A 12,517-nucleotide genomic window follows, 5' to 3' on the forward strand; every position below is an offset into this window, starting at 1 on the left:
TTGCTATATTTGCCTCATTATAATAGCCTTGTATCCTCAATATCATTTTATATTGAGGCCTTTAAAGTCAATGTTGGTAGTAAGGTTGATATCCTTTGTGAAGGTATATACTCAGATTATCATACACCTACTACTATGTATTAGGAAGTTCTGACTCACATGGTACTGGAATATTCTGGGAGAATAGTTTGAGACTGGGACAGCTCTGGAAAATATGGATTTGAGATTTTAGTATTCATCCTTTGAGGTGGGGGGGGGGCTGAAATAGCCCAGAATCCTTAGGTGGGAAGTTATAGATGACTAGAGAACTTAGGTAATTATTTCTTCCATTCCTTTTTATGTCTCTTGGAGAAGGGTAGACGTGTTCCAATAGGCTCAGATGTAAAAAACTGAATAAGAATTCCAAATGATTAGTGCTTTAGAATGAATTTCTCTTCTGCAACATAAGCCAAATAGGATTTAAAGCTTTTGCTAATCACTATTTCCCTGTTCCTAGAGAATATTTCTCTTCGGGTCAGAGTGATCCATATAATATGGCCTTTAATGTTTTTTGAGCCACATATTAAAATAGGCCTCTCGCTAAGCACCAGAAAAGGGGAAAAAACCTGACATCACTGTTTTCATTTGTGTGTGTGTGTGTGTGTGTGTGTGTGTGTGTGTATGTGTGCAGGTTTTTTTGGGGGGAGGGGATTGGATTTACAGAGCTCACAACTATTGTGGAGATTCCTACTTTTAAAAAAATGATACATTCAAAAATTAGTGGAGAGAAGATGCTGCTGAAGGTAGGGGATGTGGAAAATTCTATAAATGAGTGGACAGAGATAGTATAATGACCACAGTAACCTTGCTTTGCTGTCTTGTGGTATGTGCCATGTTTCCTTGTACTAGGCTTTGGGTTCCCCAACCTTCTTACTCCTTTTTAATACAGATAGGTTGCGATTGGAATTATGGGGTAGAAAGCCCAATCGATAAGATCATAAATCTACTTAGGTATAGGAGTATCAGTACAAGTCAATAGCACTGAGACAATTAAGGCAGAATCTCCCGCTTTAAGCTACCCATTTCTTATGATGTGACTCCATGAAAAGTCTTCTCCTTATATTGAAATAGAATATCAAGCATTCAGTTGCTGTGAAGGGTTTGACAAGTTTGCATACCTTGTCAATCCAGAATTTGAAAGTTAGAAGGGACCAGGGTGACAAACTAGTCAATTTATATACAAAAAGTTCTCTTTTGCCTCCATTCTAACATTTAATTCCTTCCTATTCTTTAGGTGTTTCCCAGCTAACCTTTCTGAGTTGACTTTCTGTAGAGCATAATTCAGCAAATCTAATTCTGTACACAGCAGAAACACTTGGAACACTAAATTCTTCCAAGTGTCATTGCAACTTTTATTTTGTTTGTTTCTGAGAAATCTAGGTGAAAATGTCAAGCAATCCTATTGTAGAAAGCAAAGTGAGTATACTAACAAGAAGCAACCCATATATACCACTTCCCTCCAACACCCCCAGCTTAGGGAAGATTCACAAACATTTGTTTTTCAAATCCACAAAAGAGTAAGCATGTAGACAATGCTCAAGAAGCACTAACAGGCCTTTAAGTACCATATTAGGGGCTTAGTGGTTTTGAGTAAAAAAAAAAGTAGAAAATGGTGACTAGCTAGCCTCTGAAATCACAACAGAGCACATATTCAATCAGTGCAGATTTATACAGATGTATACATATATATATCTATATCTATCTATCTATGATATATATGTGTGTGTATGTATATGTATGTGTGTATGTATACATATATATGTATATGTATATACATATATATATATATGTATACACACACACACACACACACACACACAAGCGGAGGAGAAAGTAGATCGGAAGGTTAGAGGTTATTCTGGTAGGCTGGTGAATAGTCCAAAATAATTAGGGACATTTTCCTGAAATAGAAAAATTTGTTATCTGTGGGTGGTTGGAGGAAATGTGTTTTTATGTGCTCACATTGAGTTGAACATGTGCTATTACTTCTTTTATTATAAGAAAACCACTGAGTTGTCTCCTGTGATGATAAGAAATTGGATTGATTCTCTCTTTTTATAAAGAAAATAAAATAGTACCTATGAAAATATATTACCATATTTGCTCCTTATGCATTGATGCATTGGGGATTTCTGCCTATGTCAATATGTTTTCTTCACACAGAAGAAAAAGTTATCAAGCAGGTGAAAGCCGCTACAATTCACAAAACAGGTAAAGAAAAATGTATTTGTAAATTTTTTAAGTTAGTTTCACAATATAGGGTTGCAGATATTCAAAACTAGCTATGAGAAGAGTCTTACTTTTTTTTCTCCATTGATAACAATGAAAAAATATGTTGGCATATTTTTAGAAAATTTCTAAATCATTAAAAAGTGACTAACATAATTAATCAAGTGCATGACTAAAATTGGAGAGCCTAATCTGACTTTTCTTTCTGGACCTGGGATTCCCTTGGAATAGGGAACTCCTGGTGAGAAAATACCATCTAGAAATTCAGATCATCATGTACTCTCCAATTTATGGAGTCAGAGAGTTTCCTGAGTCACTGAAAGGTTAAATGATTTCCCAGTCAAACAACCAGTGCATGTTCGAGGCCTCTCAAAAATATAGTTTCCTTAAACTAGTCTTAGGAAATAGTTTAGGATGTATATATACATACATACATAAACATACATGTGTATGTATGTGTCTATATATGGTAAATGATGGGAAGCAGTTCATTTAAAACCTTATCCATTTCGTTGATTGATCTTTCAAGTTAAAAGTATACAAGTACCGAAAGTGTAAGATTCTGAAATTATTTGCCTTTTTAAGAGAATGATAAGAAATAAATTCCTTTCATGGGAACACTAAACATAGGTATGTGATGGCATAATGATCTATCTTAAATAATATTTAGCAGAACATGTAAATTTCCTGTAAAACAGTTATATACTTTATTATTTCAAGGAGAGGGGACACCTAATATATGTTCCATTTCTGATTATCTGTATACCACCTGGGAATCATAGCGTCATAGATATAAAGCCAAAAAAGAGGTCCAGAGTCCAAATTCCTCATTTTGCAGCAGTCCAGTGAGGTTAAGTGACTTTTCCAGGGTCACACATGTACTAATCCTCAGAAGTGAGATTTTAATCTAGAACCTTTGACTCTTGGGTCAGTGCTCTTTGCCCTGGGTGGGAATAAATGGAATACTAGTCCAACTGATTAGCTAGGATTTGTACATCCAGGATGATGAGGTAACTCATACCTACCCAGCATGATTATAAACAAACTAGCTACCCAGTTCCTCCATGAAACAACTAATGGAGAGGCATAGCCGTTTTCTGCCTAATATTTCTAGAGCCACACACAGAGTCTGTTATAGATTTCCCTGGAGGGAAACAGTAGAATAACCATTGAGTCTTATCCATCTATTTTTCCCCTCATTGATTCAGATAATCAAGAGTTAAATGTAGCTTCTTTGAAGGAAAAAAAGATACCTGCCAGCAGGAATAAAATGATTATTCATGGAAATTGTTATTTCAGGAGAAAGAGAAAGAAAAATGTTATTAGGTAATTTGAGCATAATCTCTCAGGATCATTGTTCTCTTTTCTATCCAGTGCCTCAGCCAATGGTTCTGCTAAATGGCATGCTAATTTGTACCCTAATGCCTGTAGGTGTTAATGCATCTCCCTGAGCACCTGATGTGATAGTGTCGACATTGGGGGAAAACTGGTTCATTGTATTTCTATCCTGAATCTATAGATTGTCTTTTAATTATGCATGTACTCTTACCTTATCTGTCAGTTTCCCAGAAGGCACTATGATTGATGAATATAATGATAATGAAAAGATCTAGCCTTTAGAGAGTGGTGTTGGTTAGGCTAAGGGGAAAATCTAAAATTAAAAATGTCAATTCAAATACTGACATCTTTCATCTCTTGTTTTAATTTTTCCATGTAATACTTGGCTTTCCTTTAGTCTCCATAGCCAAGCTCAAATTAGCACGTATGATAAGACTAAAAGCCTTGAAGTTCTGCATGTCTGTTTTAGCTTTAATACTTCTAAACTGATTTTTTTGTTTTTTTGTTTTTTAGTTTGACCTAATAAAAACCATTAGTTTTATATCTTTTTTTTATCTCTTACTTCTAATTAACAGTTCTATTTTCTTTGACATAAGCAATTTTGAAAGTTCATGTATCACAATTGGTAAAACACAAAATGAATAAAGAAGGATCAGTGTTTTGATTGTGGGCCTATTACCACCTATTCATTGATTTCTATCTACAAAGTACTTCAGCAATCATCCTAGTCCAACCCTATAGTTTTACAGATGAGGATATCGATACCTAGGGTAGGGAAGAGATTTGACTACATGCATGAAGCTCCTGTCAGAGCAGGGACTAGAAGACAAGTCTATTGAAGTTCAGTGTCTCATTCCAACATTCCAGAATGCCTCCATATGATATTGATATTATGTTTATGTTTTCACAGCAATGTAAATTCAGAAGGCTAAGGGTTTTTTTATGTTTAACGATTGGCCCTTTCCTTTTTTGTTTATGATTTATTTTGGTTAAACTCTTTAACACCATGGTAGTTTCTTTCTATATGATGCTGGGAAGATAAAATAATAGAATTACAAATGTTAATCCCTTGTTAGTATACAGCACTGTGACAGAGACACAAATTATTAAACACTTTCCCTGTTTAACAGAGTTTTCAGGCAGGTTGGAGAGATAGTAATGGCCAAATTAGTAATAATCCCAACCCAAGTGGGATTGTTGTAGAATGATCAGATTATAAAATTTGATTTCAGGAGACTTGACTTCTGAAATTTGTTAGCCATATAACCATAAGCAAGACATTTTTCTTCTTTGGGCCTCAGTTTCCTCATGTGTAAAAAGAGAGGATGAATTAATAGGTTTCTAAAGTGTCTTCCAGTTCTACAATGCTAATAGTCTACTCTATTTGGCTGACCATGATGTTATAAAATGGTATTTATATTTCTATCTTACCAGAAAATTTAGTATAAACTTTATAAAAAAGAATATTCCTATTGACATAGATTTTGTTCCTTTGATTGCCTAAAAAATACCAGGTGTTTTTCATAGTGATTTTTATTATTAAGGTGAATAAGAAATGAGTATTTATAATAAGAATATCCATAATGTGCTTCAGAAGGACAGGTTAATTTGTTGAATAACAAATGAGTGATTTGAAGTCCTATGTGAGTTCTTATCCATTGATTGTGCATGGTATTTTCTTTTCTTTTTTTTTTTTTTGGTGGGAAGGGGAGGCAGGGAGCTAGATTAAGAAGAATAAGTGCCCTTTCTTTGAATCTCATCTTAGAGCCTTCATCCACCCTCCCATCTCCAGATGTCACACCATGTCCCTCAAAAAAAAAAAGAAAGAAAAAGAAAGAGAAAGACTTTAGGTCATTTCTCCAAGATAGGCACTATTAATGTAATGAATCAAATTAGCCCATGAATCAACACTTTCTTTATCAACCTTCATTCACATGCCACACATGTTTCTGCTGTGTGAACTCTTGACAGAGCTCGGAATGCATTTTATTACATTATTTTTCTTATTACATAGATGGGAGTTTGAGGTAGGATGTGCACCCTTGACCACTAAGATCCCTTTCAAAACTAAGAGTCTATGAGATTATCGGTTTTGCAAATAAAGACCTGTTAAGCATATTTTTCACATGTACTGAAATGCACTAATTTTCCAATTGCATTATTATTACTATTTAATCAGTATGTTTGGTGACTGGATCTTTCTCTAGGATACATGTGTGCTTACATAACAGTAAATTAAAGTTAATTCTTCCATGCTGGCAGCCTTTTCTTTTCAAACACTTGACTTGCAAAGGATTCATTTCTAAAAATAACTGCTACCAGCTCTGTTCATGGGAATCACTGTGAAGAGCTATTAGGGGATATGTTTGCTAAGAAACAGGAGGAAAAGAAGAGACATAAAAGTAGGAATTCTTAGAGGAATTGATCCCCAAGGTAGGGGAGGACTGAATCTGTAAATAAGGGTCCCTTCCCTAAATATCTTTTCCCATACTTTCTGAACTTTATCATTTCCCTTTGTGATAATCACTGCTCCAAATTTTACTACAGACTAATTTCTGCTATTAAACATCTCTTGGAGTTACTTCTTAAAAGACAGAACTGTCACGAATGATCATGATTTAGCTTACACTGGTTTCTAGACCAGGGATCTCCATATGGGGTTAATGAACCCAAAAGGTCATATATAGGTAGTCTGTGAACATGAAACTGCATTTTTTCAGTAACCTCTAACTGAAATTAAGCATTACTTTACACAATGAATGTAGACAGCCAACCATTTTTCTGAGGAGGGATCCACAGGCTTCACCAGGCTGACAAAGGGGCTCATGACACTCTGGCCAGCAGTCTCAATGACCAAAGAAGGGGGAAGAAGTGTTCTTAATTTTTATCCCATTATCTTTGCCTCTCTGGCTGCCAGGAACCAGAGCTCCAGCTAGGATTACCAGTAGCATATAGTTGAGCTACTCAGTGGATTAGGTTTTGTGAGCTTCCCTGCCTTAGGAGCTACCATTTGAAATATTCCTGTTAGACGAAATATTCTCAGTAAAAGTAGCTGATGTGCAAATGAAATTTTAAAGGGCAATCTTCCTGTAAATTAAGAACTGCCAGTAACATATATATAAATATGTATATATATATACATATATATATATATATATATAATATATATATATATATATATATATATATATATATATGTATATATATGTATATATATATAATAAAGATTTGAAGGAAGTACTTATTTTAAAAATGAGAACTGATCCAAGACAATTCTGAAGGACTTAAGATGAAAAATGCTATCCATCTCCAAAGAAAGAACTGATGGAATCTGAATGCAAATCAAAGTATACTTTTTCTAATTTTTTGTTTCTTTCTTTTTTTTTTTGGTCTTTTTTTTTTACAACATGACTTTAGTGGAAATATTTTGTATGACTACACATGTATATCCTATATCAAATTGCTTACTTCTCAGTGAGGGGGGAGATGGGGGAGGAGAAAGGAAAAAATTAGGAGCTCAAAATTTTAGAAAATGTTTAAAATTGTTTTTTTATGTAATTGGGGAAAAATAAAATATTAAATCACAAAAAAATAAAAGTGAGAGCTACCGAGAAATGATTTTTCTTATTTTTTTCTAGAACAAGCTGAACATCAAATAAAAGAAACTCCAACTGCAAAAACAGGTAGTAACTTTGCATTGTATGTTATACCTTTATTGTAATGTGAGTGCACATCCACATGCATATACATACATACATATATCTAAACATACACACACACCTGAGTCCATATATATGTAACCTATGGCCTAAAGCAACTTTGGATGAAGCTGAATCCTTATCTTGTGGGCTTCCTAATAATCATGCTATTCAGTTCATGCCATGTTTCCTCTTCCCTCAACCCCCCACTATTCTTTCCCCAGGGAACATTTGAATTTGACTCATTTTTGGCTATTCCCTAAGGGTATACACTTTGCAACTATATAATACTAACTAGGCATAGAACATTTAACATTTATAGGCGTGTTACGGGAGAAATATCTCATCTCTGAGTTCACATGGTGGGTAACTGTTGCCAAATATATCTATCGAAATGCAGAAATTATGGAGGTAAAAACCTAGATTTTATTATTGTGACCAAGCATAGGTTCAGGCCTCAGACATTAGGATTTCAATAAGGTTTCTTATAGGAAAAATTACATCAGAGTGACAGAGAAATAATTTATTTACATATTGCAATCTTGTACATTCCTCTTACGTAGGTATACCATTCCATACTTCCTTGACTGTCATAAAAGTTAATAAATCTTAATCAACCGGAGTCATAATCTCATATATCCTCCAAGGAAAGAAACTTCATCAAACAAACTCTATAGGCAAACTAAGTCAGGCTACAGATTAAACTATATTTATAAGATTCACAAATAGACTGATTAGGAGGAGAACTTACATGTCACCAAGGAGTCAGGAACAGTTGAGATTCTTCCTCTGGCTTCTTATCTAAGTAATGTTTAAGACTCAAGTAAATTTTCACATCTGATGGAACAAGATTTGGTCAAATGAGGTTAATATTAACCAAATTGCAGGAAGAATGGCAGTTAGTCCCAAACAATAAAAAGGAAATTTAAAATTCCCATAATAGATGAGTTATAAAGTGCTTTTCAAGCCTTAAAAGCATTAAATAAAGCTCTTTATTTTGAGAGAGCTAGGTAATGCAGTGGGTATAAGACAGGGTCAGAAAGATCTGAGCTCAAATCCTACCTCAGACACTTAACTGTGTGACCGTTACAGAGTATGAAAAATAGAGATAGTAATATCACCTACCTAGCAAGGCTGTTTTGAGGGTCAAACAAGTTAACATATATGAAGAGCTTTACAAACCTAAAGTGTTATATAAATGCTGCTATGATTATTCATTATACCATAAACACAATTACAAAAAGTACTCATATCTGAGCCCACAGGTAGTCTATATAGAAAGCAGCATATTCCTTAATATATAGACATGTATAGTTGTTTCTAACTCATAGCCCTGTATAGTGTTGAGGCTATCTCCATTCAGGAAAAGAACTCAAGGTAGTTAAGAACCCTATACCTCTTTGAATGAACCCAATTTTTTTGTTTGTTTGTCTTCCCCATTAGAATATGACCTCCTTGGATGTGGGGACTCTTTTTGCCTTTCTTAGTATCTCTAGTAGCACACAGTAAGTGCTTAATAAATGCTTATTGACTGACTAACTTATTGGTGAGCTCCACCTCCCCCAGGGACCTGTATAGTTCTCCAGATGTGTAGCACTGATGTAGGTTTGAGGTCCCTGGTACACCAGGAAAGAACTGGAGGTGACTGGACTATTAACCTCTTCCTATTGGAATTTTAGAGGTTACATAACTCACACGACCAGTGAAGGGTAAAGTCCAGGCTTGCTTTTCCACATGATACATTTTTAGTCCTCATTTCTGGCCTTCCCAATTCCTAGCTTTAACCGAGAATTCCTCAGTATGAGGTATGAGCTCCAGCACTGCTACTCCACGGTCATTCTATCTGATATCTATCTACTAACTTCTGCCTGCAACCAATCCTGTTTCCATTGCTTCTATTTCCCCTCTTTTTAGAACTATATGCAATATAATAGCAATGAAATAGCCAGAAGTAGTATGTCTCTGGGTTAGTTAATACATTTTACAGCCCTAAAAAAAGATAAAGTTCTGCCCAGATTATGTCCAGCTGATGAAAGTTTCCTTCAGATGTCTGTGAAGACCTGCTGACTTTTTGAGACTAGGGATAAACATATACTCACAAAACACTCACATGCATACACATTCCATTTCCATTCATTTTTTCCCAATTTTTACTACCATCATCCTTCACCACTACAGCCAGGCCATACAAATTGTACTTAGAGAAACCCCAAGAAACCTTTAGAAAAAATGTAGAAGGGGCAGCACTGACCTGGAAGTCAGAAGGACCTGAGTTCAAATGTGACCTCAGACCAAATGCTTGACACTTACTAGCTGTGTGACCCTGGACAAGTCACTTAACCCCAATTGCGAAAAGAAAAGAAAAGAAAAGAAAAGAAAAGAAAAGAAAAGAAAAGAAAAGAAAAGAAAAGAAAAGAAAAGAAAAGAAAAGAAAATATAGGTTATTACTGTCAATATTGCTGCAGTGACCAAGACTCATGTTCCTAACACACACACACACACACACACACACCCCTACCTGTGATTCCATTAGTAGAAAGAACTCATTAAATAACTTCCTTTATCAATGTAGATCAACACCTTCTTTGCAATTTATAGTATTAAAGTTGTTGCCTAAGACACTAAAAGGTTAATTAACTTAACTAAAGAAGCACAGCCATTTAGAGTCATGGAAAGAACCTGAACATTAATTTCCCAGATTAAGAGTCTAGCTCTTTTATCTCTTAGTTCATAGACATCAAAGAGCACTGGATTGGGGATCTGGGGAGTGGAGAATGGGGCAGGAAATGGGGGCTTTGATTCTTTCTCAGGTTTTGCTATCTTCATAACCAAGTGACCTTGTAACAATCCTTCTGGGTCTGTTTCATCATCTATAAAATTAGAGTATAGGAATAGATAGGGTTGGTTTTTTTTGGAACCCTACTACCTTACAATCCTATGATATAGCAAAACTAAGAAGTTATAGCAATACATAAATTACTTTTATGTCCTTTTTGTCTATACTCAAATCTTGCTCCTTTATCGCTTTTCTCTTACATTGTCAGGGAATGAGAGCTTCTAGTTATTCTTTTTATTTTATTTATATATTATTTTAGTAATATTGTCTATGTATGGATTATCAATCTTCCAAAAATCAGAACATAGTAAAATATATTTTTCTTCAACTAATAATAATAATGGCTACTATTTATATAGTGTTGTGCTTTCTATTATCTCATGTTATCCTCATAACAATCCTAGGAGGTAGGTGCTGGTATTAACCTCATTTCACAGATGAGAAAAAAAAGGTAGATGTTAACTAAGTTGCCAAGGGTCACGTATCTAGCAATTTTGTGAGACAGAAATTGAACATAGTTTTTCCTGACTCCCAGGTCTGGCATGATATTTATTTTGCCCCCTAAGTTTCATCTGCATTTAAAACTATTTAGCTACATTGAAAATGCTTTAAAAAGATAATTTAATAAAAAGTTATTTCAGGATCTTGTATTATCTCAGAATCCCTGTGAATAAGATAATAACTGTCTTCTAGGTGACAAAATGCCAGATAATGGAGAATTTAAACGTATAATCTGAAATAGTATGCTCTTGAAACTTTCATTGAAACCTTATTTTGACTGTTAATTTGGTCAAATTCCTTACCAGATTTCATTGCTAAAAACTCAGTATTTATCCTTACTAAATCTGACCAAAGTTCCTCTTCCTGTCAGATAATGACAGTAAATTGCTTTTTCAGAATCCTGAACAGAAAAACTCTAAATATTAAAGCACCCTTTTGAAAAGTTCTGAAAAGACTGCTGCTTTTTGCTGCAGCATTGGGAATGGGGGAGGGGGGAGAGGAAGGCATTAGTTGTTGTGCTTTTACACAGAAAACCATAAATGACAGTTTGACTCCAAAAGCAGACTTTCAAAGATCTTGGGAGTAGAGGATCTCATTAAGATTCTCCAGTTATTTTATCCTAACTTACTGCCTACCTCAGTAAAACTCTTTAGGGGGAATTGCATGGAAGGAAATCAAAATATACAGCCTTCTCTTCATCCCCATACACATTTAACCTCATTTCTAGAAATGTCAGAAATAGAAAGTATAAAGGTCAGGATTTTCATCTATTGCTAGAATATTAGCTCATTCTTTATTTTTTTTTACCTTTTTTGTTTCATCTATTTTCTAGATAAATCCAATGCACCTATATTTTGTGTCCTAAGATGAAGCCTGAATTAGAAGAAGGTAGAGGGCTGCTTTCTATATCATGTTATATTTTTTGCACTAACCTACAAATAATCAGAAGGAGTTAGGGGACCAAATAGATAGAATGTTTGAACAGGAGTCCAGAAGACCCGAGTTTGAATCTTCCCTCAGATACTTACAGCCTCAGTTTCCTTATCTGTTAAATGGTGATTATAATAGCACCCACTCCATGCATCAGTGTGAGGCTCATGTGAGATAACTTCCATAAAGCATTTTGCAAGTCTTAGGCACTACGTAAATGCTAACTATTAAACAGATGCTCCAAATGATGCTAATGTAGTACAGGTATCAATAATTTTTATAAATATTCTAATAGTATATTTACCCACAAAAATAAATTAGATTTGCTGAAAGTTCTTGAAAAACTCAATAGAGAAGATTCTCACATATGTTATATTTTGGAATAATTTTTGCATTGGTTTAATTGAGATTTTATAACACACTGCACATATTAAAAAGAGAAGTAAAGATGATTTATTAAAGTTATTAACAGATTTAGAACATTGATTCATTCAACTGATATTTCTTAAGCATATGTTAGGTGTTACATCCTAGAGGAGAAGCAAAGTTTAGAAAAGTCATATTCCATATCATGTAGAACTCACAGTCTAGTAATAGTAATAACTCATATTTATATTCCACTTTCAGGTTTACAAAGTGTATTGCATACATTATCTCATCTTATCTTCAAAACCTGTGTTTAAATTAAGGCTCAAAGAGGGCAAATAGACTTGCTCAGTGTCATATAGCTAATAAATTCTGAGGAAGATTCTGAACTAACACTGTCCTGGCTCTAAGTGTAACACTTTATCCACTACTCTACATCATCTCCATAAGACAAAAATAGAGATAAATATAGGTATGAAGGACATGGGTGCTCCTCAATTCTAAAAACTCTTGCTACCTACAAATTCAGAATTTGGGGTTATCAGAGTGGGGATAATAATAATTATGTAAATATATCTTG

The sequence above is a fragment of the Phascolarctos cinereus genome, unplaced genomic scaffold (genome assembly GCF_003287225.1).
Source record: "Phascolarctos cinereus isolate Bilbo 61053 unplaced genomic scaffold, phaCin_HiC Scaffold_5;HRSCAF=322, whole genome shotgun sequence".
In the NCBI taxonomy this organism is placed as follows: domain Eukaryota; kingdom Metazoa; phylum Chordata; class Mammalia; order Diprotodontia; family Phascolarctidae; genus Phascolarctos; species Phascolarctos cinereus.